The sequence below is a fragment of the Scophthalmus maximus genome, chromosome 18, assembly GCF_022379125.1.
Source record: "Scophthalmus maximus strain ysfricsl-2021 chromosome 18, ASM2237912v1, whole genome shotgun sequence".
NCBI classification, from domain to species: Eukaryota; Metazoa; Chordata; class Actinopteri; order Pleuronectiformes; family Scophthalmidae; genus Scophthalmus; species Scophthalmus maximus.
The window spans coordinates 5,963,096-5,978,171 of NC_061532.1; the positions used below are offsets into that span (position 1 = coordinate 5,963,096).

The 15,076-nt window shown below is 47.7% G+C and overlaps 1 long non-coding RNA gene across 2 annotated transcripts in view; it reads right to left on the reverse strand.

Annotated features, from left to right (window-relative positions):
• Positions 1–325: 325 nt before the first annotated feature.
• Positions 326–15,076, reverse strand: part of LOC118290363 — a 43,338-nt gene continuing 28,587 nt past the window's right edge. For both annotated transcript variants that reach the window (XR_004786403.2, XR_004786402.2), the window contains 3 exons: positions 3,217–3,301; positions 676–822; positions 326–426 (listed from right to left, as the gene is read on the reverse strand). This is a non-coding gene — a long non-coding RNA (uncharacterized LOC118290363). The remainder of the gene's footprint in view (positions 427–675; positions 823–3,216; positions 3,302–15,076) is intronic.

The following is a 15,076-nucleotide window of genomic DNA, read 5'->3' on the forward strand; positions in this document are numbered from 1 at the left end:
TTACCAAACGCTGTATCGATTCGTGACCCAGCTTTGGCCCTGCGTTGCGATCCGCGGCTCTCCGTGTCCGTTCGCCATCCGTCCCACCCGCTCTCTTTTCTCCTGAGCAGCAGCCGGAGGGGGCTTATAGGCAGAGGAGTGATGATTTCCTCACCAAACTGCCATTGATTTTGTGACATGCTGATGCCGTCTCTTTCTCCGTCAGAAGAGAGAGCGAGAGAGCGAGAGAGTGATCTGGTCTTTACACGGCAGCATTGGTGTTTATGTAAAACTGGGAATGAATGGTTGTGAATGGTTCACGGCCTGGGCAGGTGGAGGGCAAAGTGTTTCGGATTCGGTGATTTACTCACTTAAAGTTGTCCGGTATATTTTCATTCAGTCTGGAGTATGGCTGTTATTGGTGACATTGGTGGCCGCAGTCCAAACCTACATGGAGCAGAGCCATCATCAATGTTAACAAGTGGGATATTCCTGCTATAAGAGTAAACGTGTTTACCGTCGCTAATTATTATTCATTATTATTTTCTGTACTTCTGAGTGTCTCCACTTTCAGTGATTGTATCCTTTTTAGAGGCAAATGTACAGTATGTATGTATGTGTGTACTAAACCACTAAACTGTATTGAACTGTTTATTTGACAGCTGCATCAATTTTTTTTGCAGATTAAGATGCTACCTGCAAGGCCGGGTTCATCTCTGGATACGCCTCCCCGCGGTCCCTAGACTTCCTTGCTCTCACTGAGACCGGGATAACAGCTGACAACACCTCCGGCCCTGCTGCCCCGCTCCTCGGCCTCCTCCTTCACCCACACACCTCGACCTGCTGGCAGAGGAGGGGGGGGGGAGTTACTGGTTTGCTACTTTGCCATTTGCTCTCATCCTTCGAATTTCACGCTGTGTCTGTAACCCACCCGGTGAAATTAAATATTAATGAACCCGACCACACACCAGGCCCTCTTGGGGATTTCTTCGAGGGAATTGGACGTCCTCCTATCTCACATCCCAGAAGACGGCCCCCTACTAGAACTTCTCGGTGATTTCAACATCCAGACGGAGAAGTTAACATCTCAGCTGTTATTCCCCACTGTCCTCTTTCGCTCTCTCACACCTTCATGGTTGAATGCACTTATTGTAGGTTGCTTTGTACAAAAGCGTCTGCTAAATGAATGTAATGCAAAAGATTCTACATATAAAACAATAACAAAAACAAAAAAGTTTGAAGTAGCTAAAATCCACTTTTTACATTTATTACTTAAGCTGTATTTTGCTGGCAAATACTTCTGTATCACGTGTTAAAAATGAAAAAGTTATTGTGTTTTTTTGGGGGGGGGGGGCCTTAGGGAGCAGCAGAAGTAAGTTGTGAAACACTGACACATGGTCACCTATTACACGGATATCGCAAAAATGTCATCGAGCAAGTTCGGGTTTTTTTACACATTCAGCAGTAATGAAGCAACATTGTCATTCATTCGGAGTGGTGTTTCTGCCCACACGGTGAATGTGAGGTCAATAGTCCCTTTCTTTTAGCTCTGTTTTTGATCTCCACCAGCGCCTTAGGGAAATCCCCGACTCTTTGACTGCTAAATATTCCACTGTGTTCCCCAGCCAGTCGCTGACTGTACCTATCTGCTGCTTGGCGCGGAGTAGGTTTGAGTCAAAGTCACCATAGAGCGAGCTCCGGAAAAGCTGAGGGGAATACACACGGTTCAGCTTTCAAGTGATGTCCGTCCGAAAGTCAAGGTCTAGCATGTCAGCAGCGAGGCGTCCTCCCCACTGGATACCACGATTTCTTTGATTTCGCCCAGTCAGGTGCGGGGAATCGATTGAGGACGCCTCTCAAGGGGCCACGATGGGGCGTGCAGAGGCCAACATGAAAGACAGACGTCCGAACGCAAATTTTGTTAGCAGTGCTAACGAGGTTCACGTCACTTGTACTGTAAAAGAAATAAAATGAGGTAAAAGCTTGGTAGCACTACGCTGCCGGCCCCCGTCAGTCACATGCTCGATCATGCCCGTTAAAGATGTCCCTCGAGAGGCCCCCACTGTGTTGCAGCATGTCCCAGACACTCACTACAGTGGTTTGGTCGACACACAGCATTTCACCAGGAGACGTGCTCGTTGCTTACGGCTTGTGGTCCCGGAACACTCGCCCTCGGGCAGGTCCCCAAATCATTATGTCTGTCGTGCAACTGACTCAAGAGTCTTCTAGGTAAAGACGGGAAATGAAAGGTGCCATTATTTTTTTAAATCCCACCGCCCCTTTTTCTTCTTGCCATTCCAGCCCCGTGACCATGTTTTCAGACTCACTGTAGATCGCAGCAGCATTTTATCAGCGGGGCACTTAACTCAACATTATAACTTAATAAGATAGATGTGAGATAGTCCTCCGCTAACGGCGGTTTGATTGCCTCATCATAATTTGGCTCAGTGGTGTCACGCTGGACGCTCAGGCAGCCAAAGCACTCGATGTGTGTTTGTGCGTTTCACATGTGAATTTGCCGGCTCTGAGAACAAATGTGTATTTAACTGGGTCTGTGCGCACACGAGTTTGGCGTGATATTTTTGGAGTGTGTCGGTTCCAGCTGAGGTGTTTTTCGGCGCGCACGTGTGTGTGTGTGTGTGTGTGTGTGTGTGTGTGTTTTGGCTGAGTCACAGTGGTTCTGGCAGGGTCGAGGCAGGCTGGGCTGAGACGGGGTGAGTCTGGGGGAGGTGGAGGAGCTGACGTGGGAACCTTTTGTCCCATCTGTTCTGCTATGGTGGAGGTGCAAGAGGTGATAGGGGTGCATATAAAAAGTATACAAGTATGAAGGTTAACAGAAACACACACATGCGCACAAGTATTTACTTTTTTATGAGCATATCCATGAGGTGCTTCTTATATACTACACATATGTATGCATGCGCAAATACACATGCAAATCAACCACTTGCTATACAAAAATAAACTCCTTTTATGCGCACACACACACACACGCACGCACGCACACACGCACACACGCACACTTCTGAGCCACAGATGGTGGAGTGAAGGGGTTAGGGCTTCCTGAGGTCTGTGCCCAAGTACCCTGTGGGCATCATCTCTACAGCCAAGTTTCGTCTTCCTCCACCTCCTCCTCCTCCCCGCTCTCCTTCCCACCTGACATGACACTCATTCATCACCTGCAGGCAGGGATTCTGCTTCACAGCCATTAGGATGCAGCCGGCGCTTCGGTCTAACCTTGGTTGAAGGTCTGACTCCTTCGGTGGAACGTCGAGGTTCCGACGTGGCGACGTGCGCACCTTCGTCTGCGCCTTCATTTAGGCTACAGAGAAAGAGAAAAGAAAAACTGAGTTCTCATGTTTGTCATCCTGGCCGCCACTTCTGTCGGTCCTGATAACTTTTGGCTCTCCAAGAGAATTTCTTCGATCTGTGAACGTTGTGCCATCGCCCTAGCGAAGTCTAACAGGGCCAGAGAAGCCAAACGAATTGATGTATTACTGCATGGGCATACTGGGCACAGAGCCAGGGGCTCAAGGGTTGAGGGCTACCCAAACAAGAGCTTCCGTTTCAAGTGGCAGTTGTTCCGCCTACATGACTTGTTTGATCGTCAAGGAGCGGCAGAGGTGTTATGATCCCATTTGTTTGCGTCTGATGTCAACGAGAGTCCTTTCGCATTGAGCAGCTGCCAATACTTTGGCTAATGTAAGCTTAGGTAAATATTTCTCAAGCAATTTAATAGTAGAGCAAGCAACGTATGGAAGAAGGCAAACGTTGGTGCGGACATGTTTCCGGAACTTTTCCTGCCAGCCCCCCGGGTAAAATTTCTGGAAAATGTGAGCCCATGTGAGAATACAGCAGGAAAATCTCTTGAATATTCATAGCAAGCGGGTGGTCTACCAAGACCCCACAAAGGGGTTTTCCTGTTGGTGTCAATATGTCTGACTTGGGGAATCTCCTGCTGTGTTCGTCATATGTGAAAGGCCAGCTCCAGGAAATGTCTGGACCCAGTTTTCTGAAAGGTTCATGTCCGAAAACAGTTATATGTTGAACGTGTCAAACCTTTACTTGTAACAGACTTGAGTCCCCCCTCCACCACTGTATACCGTTTTTATGGCTCTGAGCGTTTGGTTCTTATTGCATTGACTAGGTTCCTAGGAGAGAAATATTGCACATCTCAACACAGTATGCCCAAATTACAAGGGTCCACAAGTAACTGGACACTTGGCTACGGGAAATGTAAGAGCTCACACATTCTGTCCGTCGGAGGCGTAAAGAGGTACCGTCTAAAACCGCGGGTGCAGTCGCGGGTGAACTGGGGAGCTCGAGAGTGCGAGCGGAAAATCATTTGCATGGGGAAGAAAACCCCCACTGTGATTACACACAGCATGTCGATTATTCTCTACGGGATGTACTGTAGGTGCACATGTGTCCTCGTCAGCAATCAGGAGAAGACTTTCGTGACCGGAACTCCAGAGGATTCACCCCGACATGCAGAGCTCTGGAAAATGTCAGGAACAGAGAGGCTGCAGTTGACAGAAACGCAGAGTTCTATGGGCTGATGAAACCAAATATGAACCTCTATCCAAATGTGGGAAAGAGGAAATTGTGGTTAAAAAAAAGAAAGCAACAGCTCATGACCTAAAGCCCCCTCCTCATCTCTCAAACATGGTGGCTCCGCTATGGCTCCAATAGAACTGGCACACTTAAAATGTAATGATGATTTCACTGCTGACGGACGCAACAGGATAAATGAAAAGGTATAACGGAGCAGACTGTGAGCTCAGGTCCAGTCAAATCCATCACAACTCACTGGACGGCGTTTTCGTCAGTTGCTTGTGGTATGTAATAGAATTGATTTCCTGCATACATGAAATGGAATACAACTTCATGATCTGTTGTTGGAATTGAGTTGTGAGTCACAGATATTGTTTTTAAGATGTTGTATTGTTTAAAAATAGAACAAATCCAGATTATTGGCTATAATATATGAAAGAACGCGCAACTGAAACATATGGAAGCACAATATGACGGGAGACCGCATCTCCTCCTCCTTGGAGAGTCTCTTTAGGTTGGCGGATACACAGTCACACGTAAAGAAAACATACTGTACTACTGTGACTAGATAGGATGAGCGAACACATGTTGTCTGGAAAGATTCACCTCCATTACCGCCTCTCCCACACACACACACACACACATACCCTCCTCCCAATAATCCCACCTCCCCCGAGTGTCTCCAAACAGGTGACATCCGGTGCCGTTTCTGGTTTTGAAATAATCTCATACAACAGATGGGTCTTTTTCCTCGAGGCTGCCAGCCGGCCCCGCACTGCACCACGGGCACTCGTGGCAACAAAAATATGAATGCTACCCACGCCAGGAGAGTTGTCCAATTGTCATCGCAGTGCCCACCATCATTACTGCCACACACACACACACACACACACACACACACACACACACACACACACACACACACACACACACACACACACACACACACACACACACACACACACACACACACACACACACACACACACACACACACACACACACACACACACACACACACACACACACACACACACACACACGCACGCCACTCCACCCGTAACGGGTTTCTTTCTTTCCGGAAGACACCAGAGGGGGGGGCGTTCGATTCACTTCCTGTGCTCCTTGCTCCAGGCTGAGGTGTGAAAGTGTCCTAATTCATTATTAGGAGCGGTCAGAAGACTTGTGTTGAAAAATAATATCTGACGGCATGATGCGTGGTGCTGCAGCGACAGGTGGAGGCTGCACAGAGCAGGAAAAAAGCAGGAGAGCTGGAGTCAGTACCGTATGAAAAGCCGGTACCTGTGCCTCGAGTGCTGCTTAATTCATCCGTCCCTTCGGGTTTGCCCAATCAGCTAAGCTCCAATCTGTCTCCGCTAACGCCATAAGGAAGACGATAATAAGGACGCACGGAGAGAAATAGATTCATCAGAGAGGGTGACGGGACGTCAACTCTAATGGAATCGTTTGATATTTGGGGAAATGCGTGCGCTCACTTTCTTACCCGGGAGTCACACGAGAAGATTGATACCACTCCCATATCATTAAATATGAAGCAAAAGGGTTAGGGGGCATGCGGCTCTGGTTGGCACAGGGGTGGGGAACCTCCAGCCTCAGGGCCGCATAGACGGCCCACGAGACAATTCATAAATATGAGAGGAGCAGCTCAGCAATCCAAAGAAATTCTCCTGACAGCGATGATTTCTTTTCTTTTCTGCGATGACAGAAATAGAATGAAATAGTAGACTCAGTTCGTCTGTTTAGCATAAAGCCTGGGAACAGGTGGAAACAACTTGCAATACTTGTTGTAGAATAATGAAGGTGTTATATATTTTTTTTCATTTATATAAACTATTGGATTAATTGCAAGAATAATTTGGTCAACAGAGGTCAAATCTGACTAACAACTGGTAATCTCCTCACTTCTGATCTCGGGCTACCATCAGGTTGACATGTGGTTCAGAGTGAAACAACTTGACAACCATCAGACGACCTGAGCTGATATTCGCAGCAGATACTAATGACCCCGAGATATTAAATGCTAATGACTTGATTCACTGAAGTTCTCTCTTGACTTTTTCAGAAACCCCCCTCGCATCAAGTGTATGCATTGCTGCAAATATTTCATAATTCAATATACTGTTGGTAACAGATTTCCATGGTCCCCAGCGGATGGTGATCCCCTGAGATTTTATCCAGGGCAATCATGAGTTCAAATTTTAGTTTTCCTTTAAATCGATTTTTGCCAATTTTATTTGGACGCAAACGGCGTCTTGACGTACACGTACACCTCGGCCCTTTGTTCATTATGTCCGACACCGGCTGACACCTGATGGATATCGCATATGCAGTGTCTCTACAACTGCTACATCCATTCAGATGCTGGTGTGTGTGTGTGCGTGTGTGTGTGTGTGTGTGTGTGTGTGTGCGCTGGCCCCAAACAGCTCGCTGCATCCTAAATTAATCACGCCACTCTGTGTGTTCTCTGCTGAGCCAGCTCTAAAGTTGGTGTGAGTGTAAGAGAGCCAGAATGCTAAGCAGCTCCTCTCAAACTCGCAGCATCACCGGAGGAACAGTTGACGAAACGCTCCCTCCTCGTCGGTCCTCGTCTTTTACACCTCTGCTCGAGCCACACACCTCCTCTCTCCGCCTGCCTCGCCTCCTCGCCTCGCCAACGTCTCTATCAGTCCACCGTCCTCCTCCTCGTCTCCCGCCTGTTGCCTCCTCGATATCGCCTCAAATCTTCCCTACCATGCAATCCTCCCCCCTATCCCTTTCTCACTCCCCTGTCCTCAAGGCCCCCCCCTTCATCCTCCCCCCTCTGTGCCCTCTGAGCACTGTTCGGTTACAGCTCAGCTGGTGACGGCGTGCCAGGAGACTGCTCCTTTTGTGCCCTGCTGAAAAGGACTCTAGAGCCAGTGTGTGTGTGTGTGTGTGTGTGTGTGTGTGTGTGTGTGTGTGTGTGTGTGTGTGTGTGTGTGTGTGTGTGTGTGTGTGTGTGTGTGTGCGTGAATGAAGTAGGGGATGAGGGTTTAGGGGGAAGGAAGGGAGGGTCAGAAAGATTGACATGGGCATCCATCAACAGCGAGCGTGCGGGCTTGCCTAACGCTGTCACAGAGATTTCACTCGAGCTTGTCCGCATCAATTATCTGTGGCAGATAACTGGGACATAACAACACACACTCCCGCACACACACACACACACACACCTACTACTACTACCCCTTTCCCACGCTAAATAGCCTACCACCGACTGCTGTTGGTGCTGCAGCTTCCCTAAAGTTTTATTGATGTCAGCCTCACACACACATACACACACACACACACGCACGCACGCACGCACGCACGCACGCACGCAAGCACGCACGCACGCACGCACGCACGCACGCACACACACAAGCTCAGCAGCTTCAAACTCATCTCTTATAAAGCACCAGCCACAATAAAGACACAAAAGGGGGCTGCGTGTTTTTGAAGCCCAGCAGAGCATGACGATGAAGTGAAGAAGTAGCCTTGTTAAAAGCTCGGGCTGCTCCGTCGTCTTCTGCGTCTCCCGCTAATGGATGGGTGAATTTAGAAGTGCAGTCAAAAGAGAAGGGAAGAGAAGAGAAGAGAGTGGAGGAAAAAGCGCCTGAGGAATCCCCCTTCTTCTTTTTGGGTTGAGGAAAGAAAAGAGGGTTTCTTAATACGCAGAAGACGGAGTTCGAGAAGGACATCCCGCTCAGAGAAAAAAAAAAAACGTCACATGGTTTCCTGGAAGCTGGTTTGCTCCGTGAGAGCTCTTACCTGCAGTAAGTGAGAGACGCCACGTGGCAAAATGGTGGCGTCACGCTTAGCCATGAAATATGACTGAAGAAAGAGAGCACCGGCGGGGAGATGATATCATCGTAATGATATTCGTCCTAATGCACCATCTGGAGTAATGGCTTTTGGACGGTCCCTTTGACCGAGCCCCCGGGCTACAGTGATTTCAGGATTTATTGGCGGTGGCGCGGCTTAGGGCGAACGCGACAAAAACAAAAGCTTATAATCGTGCCACTGTGGAATCATTAAATCAAGCACACGCGCTGTACACCCGATGAGCACTTTATTAGGCACATCATACCAACACTGGCTCCTCCCTTTGCTCTTTAAACGGCCTTTGTTTGCATCACATCAGCTGCACGTTCGTCTCCTCTTCTGCCACATCCCAAAGATGTTCTACTGGACTCGCGTCGGATGACTGGGGAGGCCGCCGAAGTTCACCCAACTCACGTGTCGTGTTCGTGAAACCAGACGACCCTCTGTCGCTTTGTGACACGGAGCGTTATCTTGCTGGACGTATCCGTTGGAAGACGGTGAACTGTGACCATGAAGGCAACAATACTCAGATAGACTGTGGCCACCATGGATGACTGGTGGTACTGATGTGAAGAAAACTAATAGCAACCATCGCCAGCCTGGACTGTGGACCCAAGATAGGTTTGGATCCATGGATTCATGCCGTTGGTGCCAAATTGGAACGGCGTGGAGCCCGATGTGGTCTTCTGCCATTGCAGCCCATCCGCCGCGAGTTCTGACGTCTTGTTCACTCAGAGATAGACACGAAGTAGAGGTATCAATCTTCTCATGTGCCTCTTGGCAAACAGAGAGCCGCAGGAATACTTCTCAAAATGTTGACGTATTGCTCCCGATGTTGCCAAGAGGATTGCCCACCACGCGGTGAGGTCGTGACTCCCGAGGTTTTCCTGTCGCAGCTTTAATGAACCAACGAATGGGTTGAGCTGCGCGGTGAAACGCTGAGCGGGTCCTGCATCACCGTTACGAAACTCTTCGCGCTGCATTACAACCGTCCAAGCTTTAAAGGAGTGGGCTTGCGAAGATAAAGTAGAGTTGTCGACTGGTTGGAAAAAAATCGCCCAACACTATGCGCCCTCCACCGCGGAGAAGAGCCATTGAACGAAGCACGTGCGCGGGGGAGCTGCTCCACTGGAGTTGCTCCATGTCCAGGGGGGCTGCAGAAGCCCCCAGGTGACCTCTGCTCTCCTACTTAACAAGGACGTGCAGGACACTGCTGCAGAGGAGCAGGTGTGTTTCGTGAAACCATCGTTGGTCTTTTTAAAAAGGGGCCGTTTTTGGCACTGAGAGCATTTCCCACACTGTTCAGACAATTCAAAAGACAAAACCAAAAAACCAAGGACATTGTTTGTGTGCATGATCCAAAAGTGAAACATCACATCTGTGGGGAGCAAAAAAAAAAGAAAAGAAAAGAAGGTAGACGTGGCACGCTTCAATTCCGTCCCGACGAATCGCTTCCAGAGCCATTGTTTTGGTTTCGGCGGCAGAACCGCGCACACGTCTCCCGCCTGCCACGAGACGCTCGGGCACAAAGGCGCGCGCCGCAGCCATGCAAACAGGATTTTTAACACTCCCAGACAAAATGAGATTATTATTTTTTTTTTTTTTTTGCCATTGAGAGTATTCCAGGCGAGCATGAGTGTTGGCGAGCTCAGCCCTGCTCGAGTGTATATTGCACTTCAAGGAAAAGAGAAGAGAAAAAAAAAGGATAATATAATAAGAAGGGGGGGGGGGGGGGGGGGGGGTCAACTGTTGGGGTTCAGCGACAGGGCTGACCGGGTTTGGCCAGTGCTTGCTCATTATTCTTATCATTCATTCTCGCCCTGAACGTGTTATTTTTGTGTGAGGACAAATGAATTGTCTGCCGGGCTGCATGAAAAAATAAAGAAATAAAATACATAAACATTCACAGCACTCGCAATCCTAAATCCTGGCATTGGCCACCGAAGCCTGTGGTTGATAAGTGGTTATTGTGGGCAGGGGATGATACAGCGATGGCGAGTGGGCGACTGCAGACAACGTCCCAGTCCTCTCAGCCCCGGTCGTGAGCACAACACTTCGTCTTCCCAACGTTCCTCCTGGTGAATGTGAACTAATTAACCGCCGACCGGGGCTTGCCCTGACTTTGTTCACTATCTTTATTGTCTGTCACGCCCAGATTACATCCCAGACAATCTGCACTTAAACTCCTGCGCTGCATCAGTCACCGCACTGTAGGAGCCGTCCACGAGGCACGCGGGCAGAAACGCACTGACGACTTTTCCCTTCTTTGATTTCGGCGTGTCATCTGTCAGCTCTGTCGCATTTTTTTCCACATCCCTCATCGAGCTTCCCTCCGACTGTGAAAGCGGAGTTTGAACATCTTTGATTTTGCAGTTTCTATGGGCCGCGCTAATTAAAAGATCAACATCTAACAGGTACGCGTGGTGTAGACACCGGCGCAGACACTGTAGCAGATAATTTGCCATACTACTCCTGTGTGGCTTCAAATTGCAGCAATTGGATTTTAATCTGTGTACCACTGATTAGTCATTTGGCTCCCCAGCCGCTGTGTAATTTGTTCCACAACAGAGACTGGAACAGGCACGTGCAGGCACACATACAGTACACACACACACACACACACACAGAAAGGAAGCATGCAAAGGACACACACTCACACAAGGGTACTGGGAAAGTTTTACTCAGGACGCGGACTGAGGGGAGCGTGAGAAAGACAAGGAGACGGGGAAGGAAAAAGGATGAGCTCGGTCTAAAAGCGAGGCAATAAGGAGCCACGAGCAGACCTTACTGTGGTTTGCTCCAAGAGATTCACGAGTATACCGGCGCCCTCTCGTGGTGGCCGAGGGCGTCGGCGAGCCAGATTGATTGTCCACGCCGAGTGAGCGTGCAGATGTCCAGAGGGGGACGGACAAGGTCGTTCACTCGAGTCAATCCGTTTGGACTGTCACAGCAAAGTGGCCGGGACTCCCGCAGCCAGAGGTCAAGAGCCTAGCAGGGAGCCACAAAGGACAGTCATTTCACCTGACAGACAAGGGCACGCACGTGTGTGTGTGTGTGTGTGTGTGTGTGTGTGTGGCTCATGTCTCTTCATCCCTTTCACTCATCCAGCTGTCAATTTCTGAAGTTGACAGTTTCGGATAAAACAGCATCAAACTGGGCTTGAGGGGATTCTTTAAAGCATCAACTATCAGTCATGTTTCCAAATTTCCCGGCGTAAATCGGGAAATTGCACCGTGCAATGCTGAGTTGCTTCACCTCACTTGAATGCAGAGGTTTTGGTTTCATCACAAATTTGTAATTTTTACATTTTCACCCAAAAATAAATGGACGACTTTCTGTTGTTCACTACCCTCCACTACCAATTTAAAAAAGCATAATGTCCCTTTTATAGGGAATAGACTGTAAACTTGTTTTTAATCACCCTTCAATTGATTTTTATTTTCCCAAACATGCTTATGCTTTCCAGATGAGAATTACTGTGGTTGTCAGTCTTTGACAAATAGTTTTCATTCTTACAAGTTTCCCAAAAAGGAACTTGTGTCACACACTATATTTAGTTTAATCAGTACCAGTGGTTTGGTTACCATTACAGAATTACTGAAGTAATATAAGTGCAAAAAATAGAGAGGACAGATGAGAACTGAGTGTTCCAGGATAAAATATTTAAGAGTGACATTTCAGTGAAGAAGAAAAAACCTGATGCAGCTAACTGATGTATAATACTCTCTGAGGGTGTAATGTGCACCGTTGCCCGCTAGATGGCAATAGTGACATACACACGTTTGACTGATTCCACTGTGCCTTTACAGTACAGCTCCACAGGGGCAATGCTATTAAACCCAGATCTCACTGTATCACACAAGCCTTGTAGTAGTAGTAGTAGTTGTAGTAGTTGTAGTAATGGTAGTAGTAGTAGGCATTGGATATTGATCTCCCCACAAGTAATGGAGATCAACAAATACAGTCCCTTGGTTTAACCTATTGAAGAATGCATTATACTGCAATTATTGCGGTGTTCTTACAAGTAAAATGCAAAATGACAATTAAAGTAGAACCAAGTTGTTGAACCACAGTCATGGAAAGTAAAGCAAACCTTAAAGTTGGAGGCTTCCAATACCAAAACAAGTGGCTTAAAGTCCCTCGAACTCTCCGGAACCGAGTTTGCTGATGGGTCGTCATCACAAGCCACTTCTTTCAAAGATTATAACACAATATAACAATTTCCACTACAGCAGCTTTTCAGAGGAGAGTACACTTGATATTTTGTGCAGCCTGAATCTGTAGATCAATGTTCTTTTTTGTTCGTGTCAAGATGAATGCTGAGGGAAAGAGGCTGTATTTCCCCCCCGTGCTCAGTGCCTGTAGGCCTGGTCCAAAGATTTAAGTGTTGGAATACCGCGCAAACAATCTGTGTCGACAAAAATCGGCGACCATTAGCGGGGACTCCACTCCAGCAGCCCCGGGGCCACACGGAGAACAATGACGCTGATGATCATTTCAGAGTGGTGTGTACACACTTAGCTGCAATTCACTCTCATCAGTTTGTCTTTGTCACAGGAACGGACTAATTATGTGACTAATGCAGGGTAACTAGTAACATTGCAGGATGGGTACTCTACATCGTTCCTTTAGTACAAGGACTTCAATTAAGCTGCTGGTGGAGGAGGGGGGCACCCTTGCAGAACTGATAAGCCAATCAGAAGTCTGTCTGTGATTATTAATTGATGATCAAGATAAAAAAAAAGCCAGTTGCTGACTTCTGCTGTAGGCATGCCATTCAAGCTTTAAGGGGGAGTAAGGGATTTTGGAGAAAGATTATTTGTTGTCGACTCTTTGACGGCACTGGTCAGGATCGGACCGTGAGGAAATATTCGCAGAAGTTTTACAGTGTTTGGATTAAAATATCTTACTGCCCCTTTAACCACAAATCATCCCATGGACCAATCACCACAAACCTGTCTCCAGGTTCCATCCTAACTAGACCATTCATGAAGCAGATCTTTGTCGGATAATTTGCCTAGACATATATCATCTTCACACCTACGGTCAATTTATAGTCTCCAATGAACCTAACCCCATTCTGCATGTCTTTGGACTGTGGGAGGAAGCCGGAGAACCCGGAGAGAACCCACGCATACACGGGGAGAACATGCAAACTCCACACAGAAAGGCCCTGGTTGAAACGGGATTCGAACCCAGAACCTTCTTGCTGTGAGGCGAAGGTGCTAACCACTACATCACCGTGCAGCCCACGGAATGTGAGAGTGAATGGTTGTCTGTCTCTGTATATGGCCCTGTGATAGTCTGGCGTCCTGTCCAGGGTGTACCTCGCCTCTCGCCCAATGTTAGCTGGGATTGGCTCCAGCGACCCCCCGCGACCCTTAAATGGATAAAGCGGTAGACGATGAATGAATGAATGAATGATATATCATCTTGTCAGGTGACGTCAGAATTGGAACAGTGATGTCTAAAGTATCACACTTGACGTTATCATTTTGACCTGAAATCGTGGCGTCATCGTTGCGCACAAGTTTTTTTTAATCCATCAGAGTTTGATAGTAAAGTGCGCCTTTAAAAGATAGACCTTCTTCGAAGAAGACGCTGACCCTTAATGATGGTGCAGTGACATTTCAGGCTAAATGCAGGAGCAATGTGTCTGGAATACTCTGTTTTTTGGCCATTACCAGGGCAACCGCATCTGAAAGATCAGATCTGAAAGATAGACAGCCTGATCTATAGTCTGCCCTTGCATGAAGGGCGGTCGAGGATGGTTGTAAAGGGACTTCACGGGTGTGGGCACTGTCCTTGTCATCACAGTCCGTCGGGATATTGACCCTCTGATGCTGCCTGAAATCAGTGCTTGTTGAAGAATCTCTCTAAAAGCCTGCAGCTCATCTTTCCCCCTCCATCTCCACGGATACCCATTTGGATGCATCAGACTGTATGTGTAATTTCCCACAGAGGCCCTAAAGAGGGTCCCTCAAGATCACATAATATCCCCAGGCCCCTCGGCGGTTGCTGACATCATGCTGCTCGATTGACCTCTGACTCTCTGATTGGTGCAAACCAGTCCCTGACTCACAGGTCATAACCAATGGCCTGTAGGTGGGTATGATTAAAGACCCTCCTGTCTAAACTGTTGGTTCTTCATGATCAGTAAAGTGATCGGTCCTACAAATCTACGCATGTTGAACTGCTTGCTCTATTAAGCGGCTGCCTTCTACTTGATTCCACATTAAAGATAAATATATGATATTATATTATAAGATGAACCTTTATTGATCGCTGTAGGGATAATTCAGTCTAGTATGAAGGAGCTAATGGCACCAACTCTATGACAAACAATTTTTTTTGTTAAAGCAGTCCAGTCCAGCCGTTATGCTAAGCTGGGCTAACCATTGCCCACTGGTTCCACTTAAAGTATAGGCACAATTCTGGTATTAATCTTCATACATAACTCTTGGAAAGAAAGTGAATAAGAGTATTTTCTGCCTTTAAGTTTGGGGAAGATAGTCCCTTGTGTACCAGCATTATTTAAGAATGAGCTATTGCTTTTTTTTGGTCTGCACAGTGTCGGAAGCTGCCCAGAGCAGTTTCTCTGAGAGTCTAAAAGCGCCCAGGGACACACAACACTCCTCAGGATGGAAACGGCAGTTCTCCAAGTGCTCCCACTATCCCACTTACTGTATGTTTAACTCCTAAA